This window comes from Eleginops maclovinus, chromosome 12 (assembly GCF_036324505.1).
Source record: "Eleginops maclovinus isolate JMC-PN-2008 ecotype Puerto Natales chromosome 12, JC_Emac_rtc_rv5, whole genome shotgun sequence".
Taxonomy (NCBI): domain Eukaryota; kingdom Metazoa; phylum Chordata; class Actinopteri; order Perciformes; family Eleginopidae; genus Eleginops; species Eleginops maclovinus.
Window position 1 is genome coordinate 25,900,109 of NC_086360.1, and position 12,027 is coordinate 25,912,135.

The window sequence follows — 12,027 nt, forward strand, 5'->3', positions numbered from 1 at the left end:
AGTCGAACTTCTGGAACCTCGTATCGGTTTCAGCTGAACTTCATTAAATGTTCCACAACAACGAATGCAACGAAGGACTTTTTACCCAAATCTTTAACACATTTTCTTTCACCACATGATCCATTTAAAAACACATTGGATTATCTGAAAAAAAGGGCTCTCTTGCGTGTCACAGGGCAATAATGGTATAGATTAAACTTCACTTAAGTAATAATACACAAGTACTATCAGCAATAAACTCAAGTAGCAAAGGTAAAAGTACTAAATATAGTGCAGTATAAGTATTACTAAGATAAAACTCAAGTAGTGTACCTCAGTTATACTTTAAAAGCAGGTGCATGTATGTGTCAAGTGTGTCTGTCTGTGAGTCTGTTTGTGTTTGTGTTTGTTTGTGTGTGTGTATAGCAGACTGCATGTGGAGAGGTCTATTACAAACATATGCCGAAAGCACAGCAGTGGGGACTGGAGGTAGAAAAGAGAAAAAAAGCCAAGAAGCAAAAAGATGAGAAAGATTGAAAGAGAGAGGGAGAGAAGATGGTGAAAGCCAGGTTGGAAATTGATGGTGTAATTGTTGACTGCTGCTCCGCTCTTATCTGGGTTTCTCAGCGCTGTTGTCTGGGCTGCCCGGCTTCTTTCTCACTTTTCAATCTCTGTCTCTCTCTAGGAGTGGACTAAACCTGGCAACCCTCTTATTTCTTTTTCTCATCTCCCCAGCCCTTATATTTTTCCCACATCTCTGTCTTTCTCATCATTTATCTACTTTCTGTCATATTACTCTGGCCTCATCCCGTTGAGTGTCTTTCCTTTATCCTCTTCTCACTCCTCTCTTCAGAAAACATGCTGAGAGCAGTGGACTGGAAAAGACCAGCAGGAGAAGGGGGGGGGGGGTGGCTAGCCACGGGTCAAAGGTGAGTCTGGAGCAGGAAAGGGGTGGGTGATGGGGCAAAAGCAGACTCCGCCCTCCAGCACACCATCCAGACCAACACCTCAACAACAGGACTATTATAGCTGCAGCTGCTGACACAGCTGGACTCAAAGCAGACTCAAGGTGGAGTAGGTGCTACCTCTAATAATCCACCATTGAGCTAAAATGGTGATGATGTTTTGGATAAAAGTGTGCAGGATCTGGAGAAAGTGAATCAATAAAGCTGGATTTATACTCATGTGTTTCCCACTGCAGATACCACATGTATTTATAGTTCAGCGTTGGATTTCACCTGATGGTATTACCACTCCCTCAAAAATGTATGTACTGTGTAAATACTGGCCATACAGTACACGTTGGTGTCCTAGTTAAACTGTTACTGGCTTCAGACTACCGAAATAGTTGAGGAACTGAATAAAACATAATGTTGGATATGGTATTTTGGGGGTTTACCACCCCTACAGTTTCTTATACATCAATGTGGTAAATATGGAGAGCTGTTACGGTTAAATATCAAGCAAGAGCATCGACAGAAGACAAAGCAGGCCAACTAATATTAGTAGCCTGGTTTGTTGCCCCTCTGTCCTGGAAACCACTTCTTCCTCCCAGCAACCCACAGCACCTGCTAGCTATATAAAACTCCCCCAGTGCTACCGATTTCCCAGAATTTGCAAAAAAGCTAACTGAGCTAACAGCTAACAAGCTAACAGCAGCAGTGAACGGTTAGGGTTACTTTAGGACCAAGTTATGCTTTCGGTCCATCAGTAAACTCCATAAATCATTGAGAGTTACGGCGGAAGAGAAGAGGGGAAAACTTAAAACATTTTTTTAACCAAATAGGATATAATATCACCAAAATCAACCTAAGTATAGGCACCACGGGAAGCAACATTCTCCCTAAAACAAAACAGTGTATCATAAGCATGATTTAAAAGCTGTTCTAAGGTAAAGTAGTTAGATGATGTGGTTTTAACTTCCATTAATTGTACCACATTTAGAAGGCTGACAGGCGGCATGACCTTATAGTGCTTCATAGATAAGAGTAACTATATTCAAATTCATTCCATGGGTTTAATGATCAGCTATTAGTTGCAGTTTAGCAAACCACCACAAGATAATTGGCTATTAAAGGGTGCACCCCCACCTGCTCTTGTGGATCTGCTCAGTGGACAGCAGTAGAGAGCTCTGGTTGTACAAGGCAGCTCCAACTGTGAAGCTGGGAAGGTATGAGATGGAAATCTGTGCAATGCTTCTCACCATGAAGCCATTATAACGTTGCCATTATAGCACAGTTTCCACCTTGTATAAAGATCATGTCCATATCACGATCAAAGTCTGATCTCCCCGTTACGTTTAAGCATTTCCTGTATGTGGTATTATTTCGTCTGCAGGATCACTTTTATCGTGCGGAATATGCAAAGCAGACAAGTCAACATAATCAAACAGCAGGTTCAGACTGTATTCACTTTTAATTCAAGGCTGAAAAAAGGGTTGTCTATAACTCAACGCAACAGACAGGTCACCATGTTGCAGCAAAGTAAGCATCTGCTGTAAACAATGCATCAGTTCTTTATCTAGGAGAGATAAAGAAAAGGAGCAGTGAGTCTTTATACTGGGATCCATGCGGCAAAATCTGATTTGTCAGGGGGCAAGGTGTCTCACACCCCCCTTATCGCACTTTAAATTGTTTTCTATAAATCAAGCTGGCTCTTTACTTAGACATCTCCAATGAAACCATCTTTCACACATTGTCCGCCATCCTCTTCACACTTTTCCAAAAGGTCCCCATGGTACTAGAAGGAAGTACTCGCTCGGTAGTAAAAGCAACACTGCTCTAACATCGATTTTTACACAGTTAAGGGTAGCATAGACTTCCCAATACTCATGAGCAGACTTTCATTAGTAACTCCAACGCTAAGTTAACTTTGAATTTCCAATTAGAGGTGCTACACTGGGTAAACACCTGTGTGTTCATTGAGGGAAGTGCTAATGACTATCTTTGAATTAACCCTCGATGACACTAGACAAACACAGCACTACATAAGCAATGGTAGTTTCTCAACAGCTACAAAAAAAGCTAAGCTACTCCCACACTGAGCTTTAAGAGAGCAGCCATGTAGGGGCCCTCCTGCGGGCGATAAGCCTGCGCAGGCCCCTCTGTAGTGCCTACCCTGTAGAGAGGCCATTAGCCCGGCTGCAGCTCCTTCCTGGATAAGCTGCAGCTTACCAGCCTGTGAGCTGCAGGGCAACTTTTTATTGTCCTCTCAAAACTTTATGTGTGAGTGCGAGGCGATAGCTTGGGAGAGACTGTGTGTGCTGCGAGTCTGCGCACAGTATGTGTTTGTGTGTGTGCTCAAGCCGCGCGCTCCCGGCACTTCCTGCCCACTAACGGCCTGTCCCACGGTAGGGAGGGCGAGCTCCATCGGACCAGAACAATGCCAAAAAAAGGCTGTCATAAAAACAAACTAGCATGCTCTGCTTAGCACAGGGAACAGGGGGGTAGGGGCCTGCTTTCCACTACACACACATACACACCCTACTGCCCTCTACATCTGCATCATTACACACACACACACACACACAATCCCAGATATCCATTCAATGCACCACTATTTTTCACTGTTATATTGTGCTGGTGGCTCATGTGCATACTGTCCAGGACACAATGCACAAGCAAAAAGCAAAAGCTAAATGTGCAGATTTCTCTATGCAAAGCACACACACACACACACACACACACACACACACACACACACACACACACACACACACACACACACACACACACACACACACACACACACACACACACACACACACACACACACACACACACACACACACACACACACACACACACACACACACACACACACACACACACACACACACACACACACACACACACACACAGCAATGCTGCCACTGACAGTAAACAATGGAAACCTCTGCATTCACACTGGGTCCAGACAGTTTTGACGTGTCACCAAAACCAGAATAACAAAAAAAGAGAACAATTCCAGCGGTCCTCTGAACACAAAACACAGCGCAGACCGAGCCAGAAAAACATCTGCTGATTCGGGACAAACAAAACAACAAGCAGATGACGAGCAGGCACGTCGGGGGCCTCGGAAAACACACGGAATACCTTACGTGGTGCCCCCGAAACACAGTTGGATCGCTGACAAGGTTTTTGGCCGAGCATATTAATATCTCTCTCTCCAATCCAGCTTTACAATTTCAACCGCTGCCAGGGATGGGCAGAAGCAGGAGAGATAAGTCCAGCAGCTATCTGAAGAGGAAATTACTGGGCAGGTATCAAAAGTGATGAAGATCTCTCTCCCTGAGTCTGTATTTTGACTCAGATGGAGGGAAAGACCACTGTAAATGTTGATGCTCAAAAGAAAAACATACTGATTTAGCAAGAAGATGTGATATTCCTGTAGTGACAACTCATTTAACACTGACTCAATGTAGCTCCAGCTAGCTTAGCATGATGTTTCCTCCATACTGCAGCTCCATAATGATCCCTATATTCCCATGATATTGAAAACAGATCTTTATGAATCAGCACATTCCCCACCCCTCACTGCCAAGTACTATATTCATATTTATGAGTATACAGAGTTGTCATCAGTTTTAATGATTTTTTACTGAAGCTTGCTCAATAAAGAATAAGCAACAAATCCATTCAACCTCTCCCTATTTTCCATAAGAAACTTGGATGGAAAACAAGTTATTGACAGATGCAGAGATACAATATACAGTTATTCAGTTAGGGAGAGAAGGGAGAGAGCGGGGCGGGGGGGGGGGGCTGGCGGGCAGCAGATGGCCAATAGTGGTCAGCTGGTAACAAACAAGCAGGTCAGGGCTCTCGTCCACCTCCATACTAACACTCATAAATAATGCAGAGGAGCTTCTTCTGAGGACCTCCAGAGTCGTGGAGGCAGATAGACAGTTTGTCGTGCAGAAGAGAAGCAGCAGAGCTTTATGTCGCGTGCGTGGAGCTCTCCAATCTGTTCATTTGTTTCAGACAGCACTGATTAGATTTGTCTGATGCCTCCCACCGTGCACTCTAACTTTCTTTAAATGACATCGATCGGCCTGATCGGGGGGGGGGGGGGGGGGTTGGGGAAATTAAAGGTCAGAATAAGAAAAGCTTTTATAAACACAACTTCTAGCATCTAGCTCTACGGACTCGCCTGCAGGAACGTCAGCATGCACCATATTGGATTTTCCACCAGCCTGACTTTTCCTGGAAACACTTTTCCTCCTAAGGGCCTTTTTATTTATTGATTGGCCCAAAGGGGGGGCTGCATCATTCATAGCCGGGTGACAAATATGTCTTACCGCCGTGTGCTCTGTTCTCTGAGAGTATTTCTCTTTGTTGGTGATAATGTTAATTTTTGACCACATGGCTTTATTTAATTTAGCTGAATTGATCCGAGAGAAACATCCATAAGGGAGCTTCAGAGGCATTCAGGAGCTACTTTAAACGCCACTGAAGGGATTATACTACTCGAGCATATAGTTTTCCTTCACAATGGGCTGAACATGCACTTGTCTCTTCAATTAAAGTTGAGCTATATAAGTGGTAGTGCTTACACTTTGGCAATGCAAAAATGACCTCATTATGCTACTAGAATTCAGCCGAAACAGGAGAGAAGAAGTGGGGGAAAAAAAGATGTGCGTACGTGGGGTGAGAGACGCGCTGGATGAGAGGGAGAAGCTCAAAGGGAAGAGGCTAAGTTGCAGAGGAGAAAAAGCATCTCGTCTCGGAACAACTGCAATCACAGGCGCTGCCAAAGCCCTCTGAATCCATCTTCACTGCCTGATGGAAACTTCGCAACAGATCTTAAAGACACTGACAGGCGGCTGGAGGTTGTGCAGCGTCATGAGTGTGTTTGCTCTGCCTCGTTCAGAATGTTTCCCTTATATTAGTAGGGCCTTCTGCAGCACTTTAACATCAATAAATTATAGCGGCATCGACTCGGAGAGATTAGAAACAGTCCTGTAAACAAATGAGCCAAGAGGAGTGGGAAGAGCTCAAGGCTCTGCAAATAAAGAAACATGAGCGAATGAAGAAACATCAGCAGACATCGTCATCACTTTGACAATCCATATATATCGCATTTAGGAAGAGCGCAGCACATAAATAAAAAGCAACACCCGGTGAAGACTGAATCTGCTACAGAAAGAAATTAAGTATCATGATCTCAACGTGACAACATAAAGTCTACTTTGCATACTAAAAAAATCTAGATTTTTCAAGTGTTTCCTGACACATTGTCCAACAGTGCAGCACACAAACACAATGGAGGTGCTACTCGAAGTGTTAAGTCCCTGGGAAAACATTTCAATTTCTCATTGTGAGGCTAAATTAGCAGTGACATTTCCAATCCTTTTGACAGATGTCCTTTGATTTGCATATTTTAGAATGTCCTTCGCACATGGCTGTTCAATAGTGACTTGGATACAACAATCAAAACAACCCTGAATTTCCCCTCTGGGATTAATAAAAGTCTTTCTTTCTTCCAATACACATCACAAAGTGTGTGTGGGGACGCTAACACTGATGGACAACATGCAAGGAATTAGCTAAATGTTAAAGATGAACAGCTCTGGAAAAAATCAAGAAACCAAATCTCAATCTCCACATGTATGGCAGCCTTTCCATTTCAGTGTCTGTTGAATTCCAACACATACCTATGAAGAGTAAAACCAGAGAAACTAATAATGCTGCAGTAGTCTCTTAATGCATTTTATCAATGTGGTTTCCCTAGAAATGTCAAATGCATTCACTCCCACATTTGCTGGTGTTTCTTGATCAACTGTGCCTTTGCCAGTGTCTTATATCTGCTTTCAAATTGGTATAAATGTGTCTTTATTTGCTCACGTTTGTCCACTTGGCCACTGCAGATTTCATGGAAAGACAGATTTAGCTTCAGGGCACAACAGAATGGGCTGTCTCTTAGTAGAGGTAGAGCTGTTGAATAGCAGATGGTGGAGGGGGAAAAGGTCAATGAAACAACCTGAAAAAAGGGGCCTTCCGACACATTTATCCTCTGCAGGAAGAGAAATGAGGGCACATCACTGGAGGTTATGGAGGGAGGACCAGAAGCAACACGCTAGTTAGAGGAAGAAGGATAGAGGTCGTAATTTTGCTGAAACTAATCAATGTATCATTTATTTTAGTGAACACACAAGTCACAATTCGATCAGTGTGCCAATGACATGCTAATGTGTAAAAAAATCCCTAATGCCGCTGTGTGTCATTTCGAAGTCAGACTTCACGTTCCGCTGTCGGTATTTTTAGTCCCCAGCTGTGCACATATCACACTCTCTCTCAGCACACAAACACACACACACACAACTTGGTTTCTGTAGCTAATAGGGGATCTTAATAATGAACTTTTAGGAATATTAAGGCAGGCACATGCGCACAGGAGGAATCAAAACATACGGTCTGTATCACTTTGACCCTGCACCCTGCCAAAGCCCTTTTACCATCATGTTCGTGTAAACAGCCTCTTCCCTTCCTTCTTCTCTAAACATCAGTCTGTCCAGCCCCCAACCCCCTCCACCCATCCCGCTGTTCCCCTACAGCACACACACACACACACACACACACACACACACACACAGTACCCATCTGCTTCTGCTCTCCAGACCTTGCATCTGGCCTGCCATGAACCATATCTCTGTTGGAAACAAACACACTTGATTAAAACACACACACACACACACACACACACACACACACACACACACACACACACACACACACACACACACACACACACACACACACACACACACACACACACACACACACACACACACACACACACACACACACACACACACACACACACACACACACATCTGTTCTTGCAGCCTCAGAACAGAGAGGGCATAGCTGGAGATGTGAACTCCCTTCAACTTAGCAGGAAACACAGAGCAACACAAACAAAAGCAAATCTGCTTCTCAAAAAGTGTTTTGAAAGAAAAGAAAGGCGAATAGAGAACAAATTAAATCGTTGCAGGAATGAAAGGGATATTTTGAAGCAAAAGAGAACGTACTGTGGGAAGCTGGCACGTCAACAATTTGCTCAGCGGAGGATGTGAAAAAAAAGAAGCTTCTCCCACCGTCAGAAATACATTATAGTTAGCAAATTCAAATCCATACACTCCCACAGCACCGCAGCCAGCATGAAACACAGACTGAATGCTGTGTGTGTGTGTGTGTTCCTGTATGCAGAGCCTTTGAGTTGCATATTAACAGAAATCATCGCGTTATCACGGGACATTACCGTGCATTCAGCTGCTCGCCATGTGGGTTACAGTATCAGTTGCATTGATGTGATGCATGTGACACAGAGTTGACAATTAAACACACACACACACACACACACACACAGCAGACAGGAGACATCTGGCACAGTGACAATGTAACAGCTATGATGCAATGTTGGCCCTTTGGTGTCAAAACACAGTTTACGTCACATTTGTGCGCACATGCACAAAGATGAGCTGACACACAGCATGACGCAGATTCCTTTGGCATACATTTAGTTGGGGGGTATGTTTACTCATCGTTTGAATGAATATACCAAAGAAAATGTTATTTCTGGCTTCGAAACATTTTCTTTATTTAAATGATATAAAAATTGATATATTTTGGTTCAAGACTGCCAATCAGACAGAAAGAAACATTGGAGGAGGTTATCTCGGGCTATTGGAAACTCTGACTGACATTTTCCTCATATTCAGACATATTCTGGACTAAAAATGAATGACTCAATGGAGAAAATAACAAGAAAATTAACATTTAATGAAAGTAATTGTTTGTCTCCCTGTACTGAAATGATCTGCAGCATCATATGTCCAAAATAACACCCAGAAAAGACCCAGAAAAACACACACATGCTTAAAGCAACTCATATAGGGTTAAAGAAATGCCATACATGTCTATCTTTTACTCAAACACCTCAACTATTAAACAGCCATTAGTTAAACTGTTTTAAGGTAAGAAAACTGACTGTATAAGCGTGCTTGTTTGCAGGCATGTAAGATGCATGTGCTCCTTTGTCTGAATGACTGCGTGCTGGTTAATTGTATGTGTGCATGCGTGTGTGAGGAGCATGAGGAGTGTGTGAGGGAAGATGGGAAGGAGGCTGGCTGTCAGGATGTGGAGTCCATTGTTTGTGCGACAATGAAGAGATCGAGTCGGCAGGAGTCCTGCGGCTCTCTCAATGGAGGCATTAACATCTGGGGCCAGAGGGCTGCAGCCGGTGTGTGTATGTGTGTGTGTGTGTATGTGTGTGTGTGTGTGTGTGTGTGTGTATGTGTGTGTGTGTGCGTGTGTGTGTGTGAGTGGCTTTGTTGCAACTGCCCTGGATAAAAAAACTGGATTTCCAGGGCTTTTCTTCAGACTGGGAATAATGCACATGTCAGTAAGAATGCTTCAACAACCAAACTAGACCGCCAGTCTTGTATAATCTTCTCTGCCTATTTATATCAAGGATTATGTCTATTCTTAAGAACTCTATTCTACAAATTAAGAAGGTGAGTAAAGTGTATTTCGGTGGGATTATCTCCGGGTACATCCCTACTGCAAATGTCAACTTGCGGCTCAAAGCTGAACAAAACTGAACTCTGCTCAGTGAATTACTTTTATTAATCTTTTCAAACAACACCGTGACACCCATAACTTCGTGAAAGAGAAACTTTATGAAAGAATGACACATGCAGAAAGTGGATCCTGAAGCACAGTAAATAAAGTCATCCTCCATCCCACGTGGCAATAACATGAGTCCCACAACTGTCTTTATTCCGCAGGGCCGTACTCCCCCCCCTGCTGTCTGTGAGCTAACTGGCACTGGCACCATCCACCTCATAAAAAAAAGACAAGGAAAAGCAGGCAGACCCCCCACTCCTCCTCAACCAAACACCACCTCTTCTTTCTTTTTTTTACACAAATCCTTGCTCACTGTCCAGCATGGGCGCTTGCCTTCCTCCTCAGTAATTACAATAATCACTCAACTGAAGCTAATACCTACTTCATTAAAGCAGAAAGGGAATCAGAGGGGGGGAAAAGTACTCCAAAGTAATATCTCAATTCAGTGGATTATTGTCACAGTTAGAGCTTAATTTTAGAGTGTCAGCTGAGCAAGCGAGAAATAGAAGCAGCAAGTCTGCCATGTTTAACTACTATATGATGAAATTAGCTATCTGGAGCTCTGTTTGTGTCGTCTGTTGGATGTGTAGAACACTAAAAGCATGCTTCTACATGATTCAGATGATCACAATAAGTCACAAAGTAAGTAAGGAGAGTTAAGGGAATATTATATTGATGCAATCGAAGATGAAAAACAGTATCAAGCTTCCTAAAAGTTTATTTGACTGCAAAACAGAGAGATGTATTACAGGAAAACAGTGAAATATGAACTGCTTTTGCCCCTGTGGCGCATAGATATAATCATGGCATGTTTCAGCACATCATGAGTGTGATATTACAGTTTCCCTACAGGGCTGTGATTGTGGAGCAGTATGCTGTAGATTCAGAGAGAAAGCAGCGGAGTTGATTCTCTTCCAGCAGCTCCTGACCGCAGTGCGCTGTGTTTACACTGCGAGAAATGGATAAAGTTGCATCACGTTGAGCCCCAAAAACACAACCTGCAACACCTAAAAGCCCCCGTCCACACCATGCATTGTGTCTGACGGCGTCCTCTTTCAAAGACAAGGGGGCAACAGTTGGAGATCCGGAGACTCCAGATCATGTCTTGCACCTCTGCCTGCTTCGTCTACTTTTAATCCAGACGCTGCAACCACCATTACGACAAATAAAGGGCTGAAACTTACCTTATTGTAGCGGGGATGGTGGTGATGTTTACGGGCACCGCGTCCTGCGCTTTCCGCTCCGACGACAGATCCAGTATCCTTTTTTTTCTTTCACCGTTATCTCGGATTTGTTTCTGAATTAGAGTTAGAAATTATTCCACATTGCTCATCAAATTGAGATGAATTCGCCCGCTGGTTCTCCTCTCTTTTCCTTATTTCCTCTGGGTTCTTTTTACGGTTGGACTATAAGGCAAATGAAGCCATATGATCCTGTCATTCAGTTTCTACACAGAGGAACTGGCTCTCCGCGCAACTCCCTCCCAGGGCTTTGTAACACGAAACCAGAGGAGGAGGAGGAGGAGGAGGAGGAGAAAAAAAGAAAAGATACGTGAATTTAATCCACTATCTGGGACGAACTAGATGAGTCTATCCGCCTCTGTGCGCTGAAGTTTCAGCAGTCCGTACCGACACATACCGTGGCGCTGCGTGTCTGTGCCAATCTCCCCTGGAAAACCCTTGTGTGTATGAGTGTGTGTGTGTGGCGCTGCAGCGTGTGTGCGTCTCCTCCTGCAGTACGCATCGCAGCAGGGACCTGGGAGGATTTCAAAAAAAGGCACCTAAACAGGTCTCCGCCCATTCGTCTCTGAACAAGGGCCCCGACACAGACGAGAGGCTCCCAGCAGCCATTACACAGCTTGATTAGGACTGTTGCATTGTGTGAAAGGGAAGGTCTGTTTTTGGCAAAGTGCTTCCCAACCTGGGGTCTGACCCGAGAGGACCTTGTTAACGGGGCTGGGGGGAACAGGTTGGCCTGGCTTTAAACAGAGCATTGTTACGGTCCTGACACACCAAAGCAACACTAAATAACTAGTTTTGACTGTTGTGGCCACTCAAGTTTCCTGTGTTTTGGCTAAAAAGTCGCATTTGAAACTGAACACACCGCAAAGACTATAAAACACTGCCTTTCAAACACGTACTTCTGCGCCTGCGTAGGAGGAAATAAATGTCCATACGGGAATTAAACCGTAAAACGCAGGTGTGCACAATTCAAAATAAACTAGCCTCGAGACTAATTTAACAGCTCTCTTAATCAACACTTATCATATCCGAGTATTAGAGAGGGATGTACTTTGGATTATTAACATGAAGAGACGTCTGGATGACTTTAGTCGTCTGTGTGTTTACCTAGCATGCATTTCTCTTCCCGTGCGCACCTTTCTTAAACGCAACAGCCAACCAGGAAGGTCTATTTCGCCGAC

General features: G+C 43.8%; 1 protein-coding gene across 2 annotated transcripts in view; it reads right to left on the bottom strand.

The window, feature by feature from the left end:
- Positions 1-11,189, bottom strand: part of sema4c (sema domain, immunoglobulin domain (Ig), transmembrane domain (TM) and short cytoplasmic domain, (semaphorin) 4C) — a 100,443-nt gene extending 89,254 nt beyond the window's left edge. For both annotated transcript variants that reach the window (XM_063897872.1, XM_063897871.1), the window contains exon 1: positions 10,790-11,189. The gene's annotated coding sequence lies outside the window, so the exon portion shown is untranslated. The remainder of the gene's footprint in view (positions 1-10,789) is intronic.
- Between the last annotated feature and the right edge of the window lie 838 nt (positions 11,190-12,027).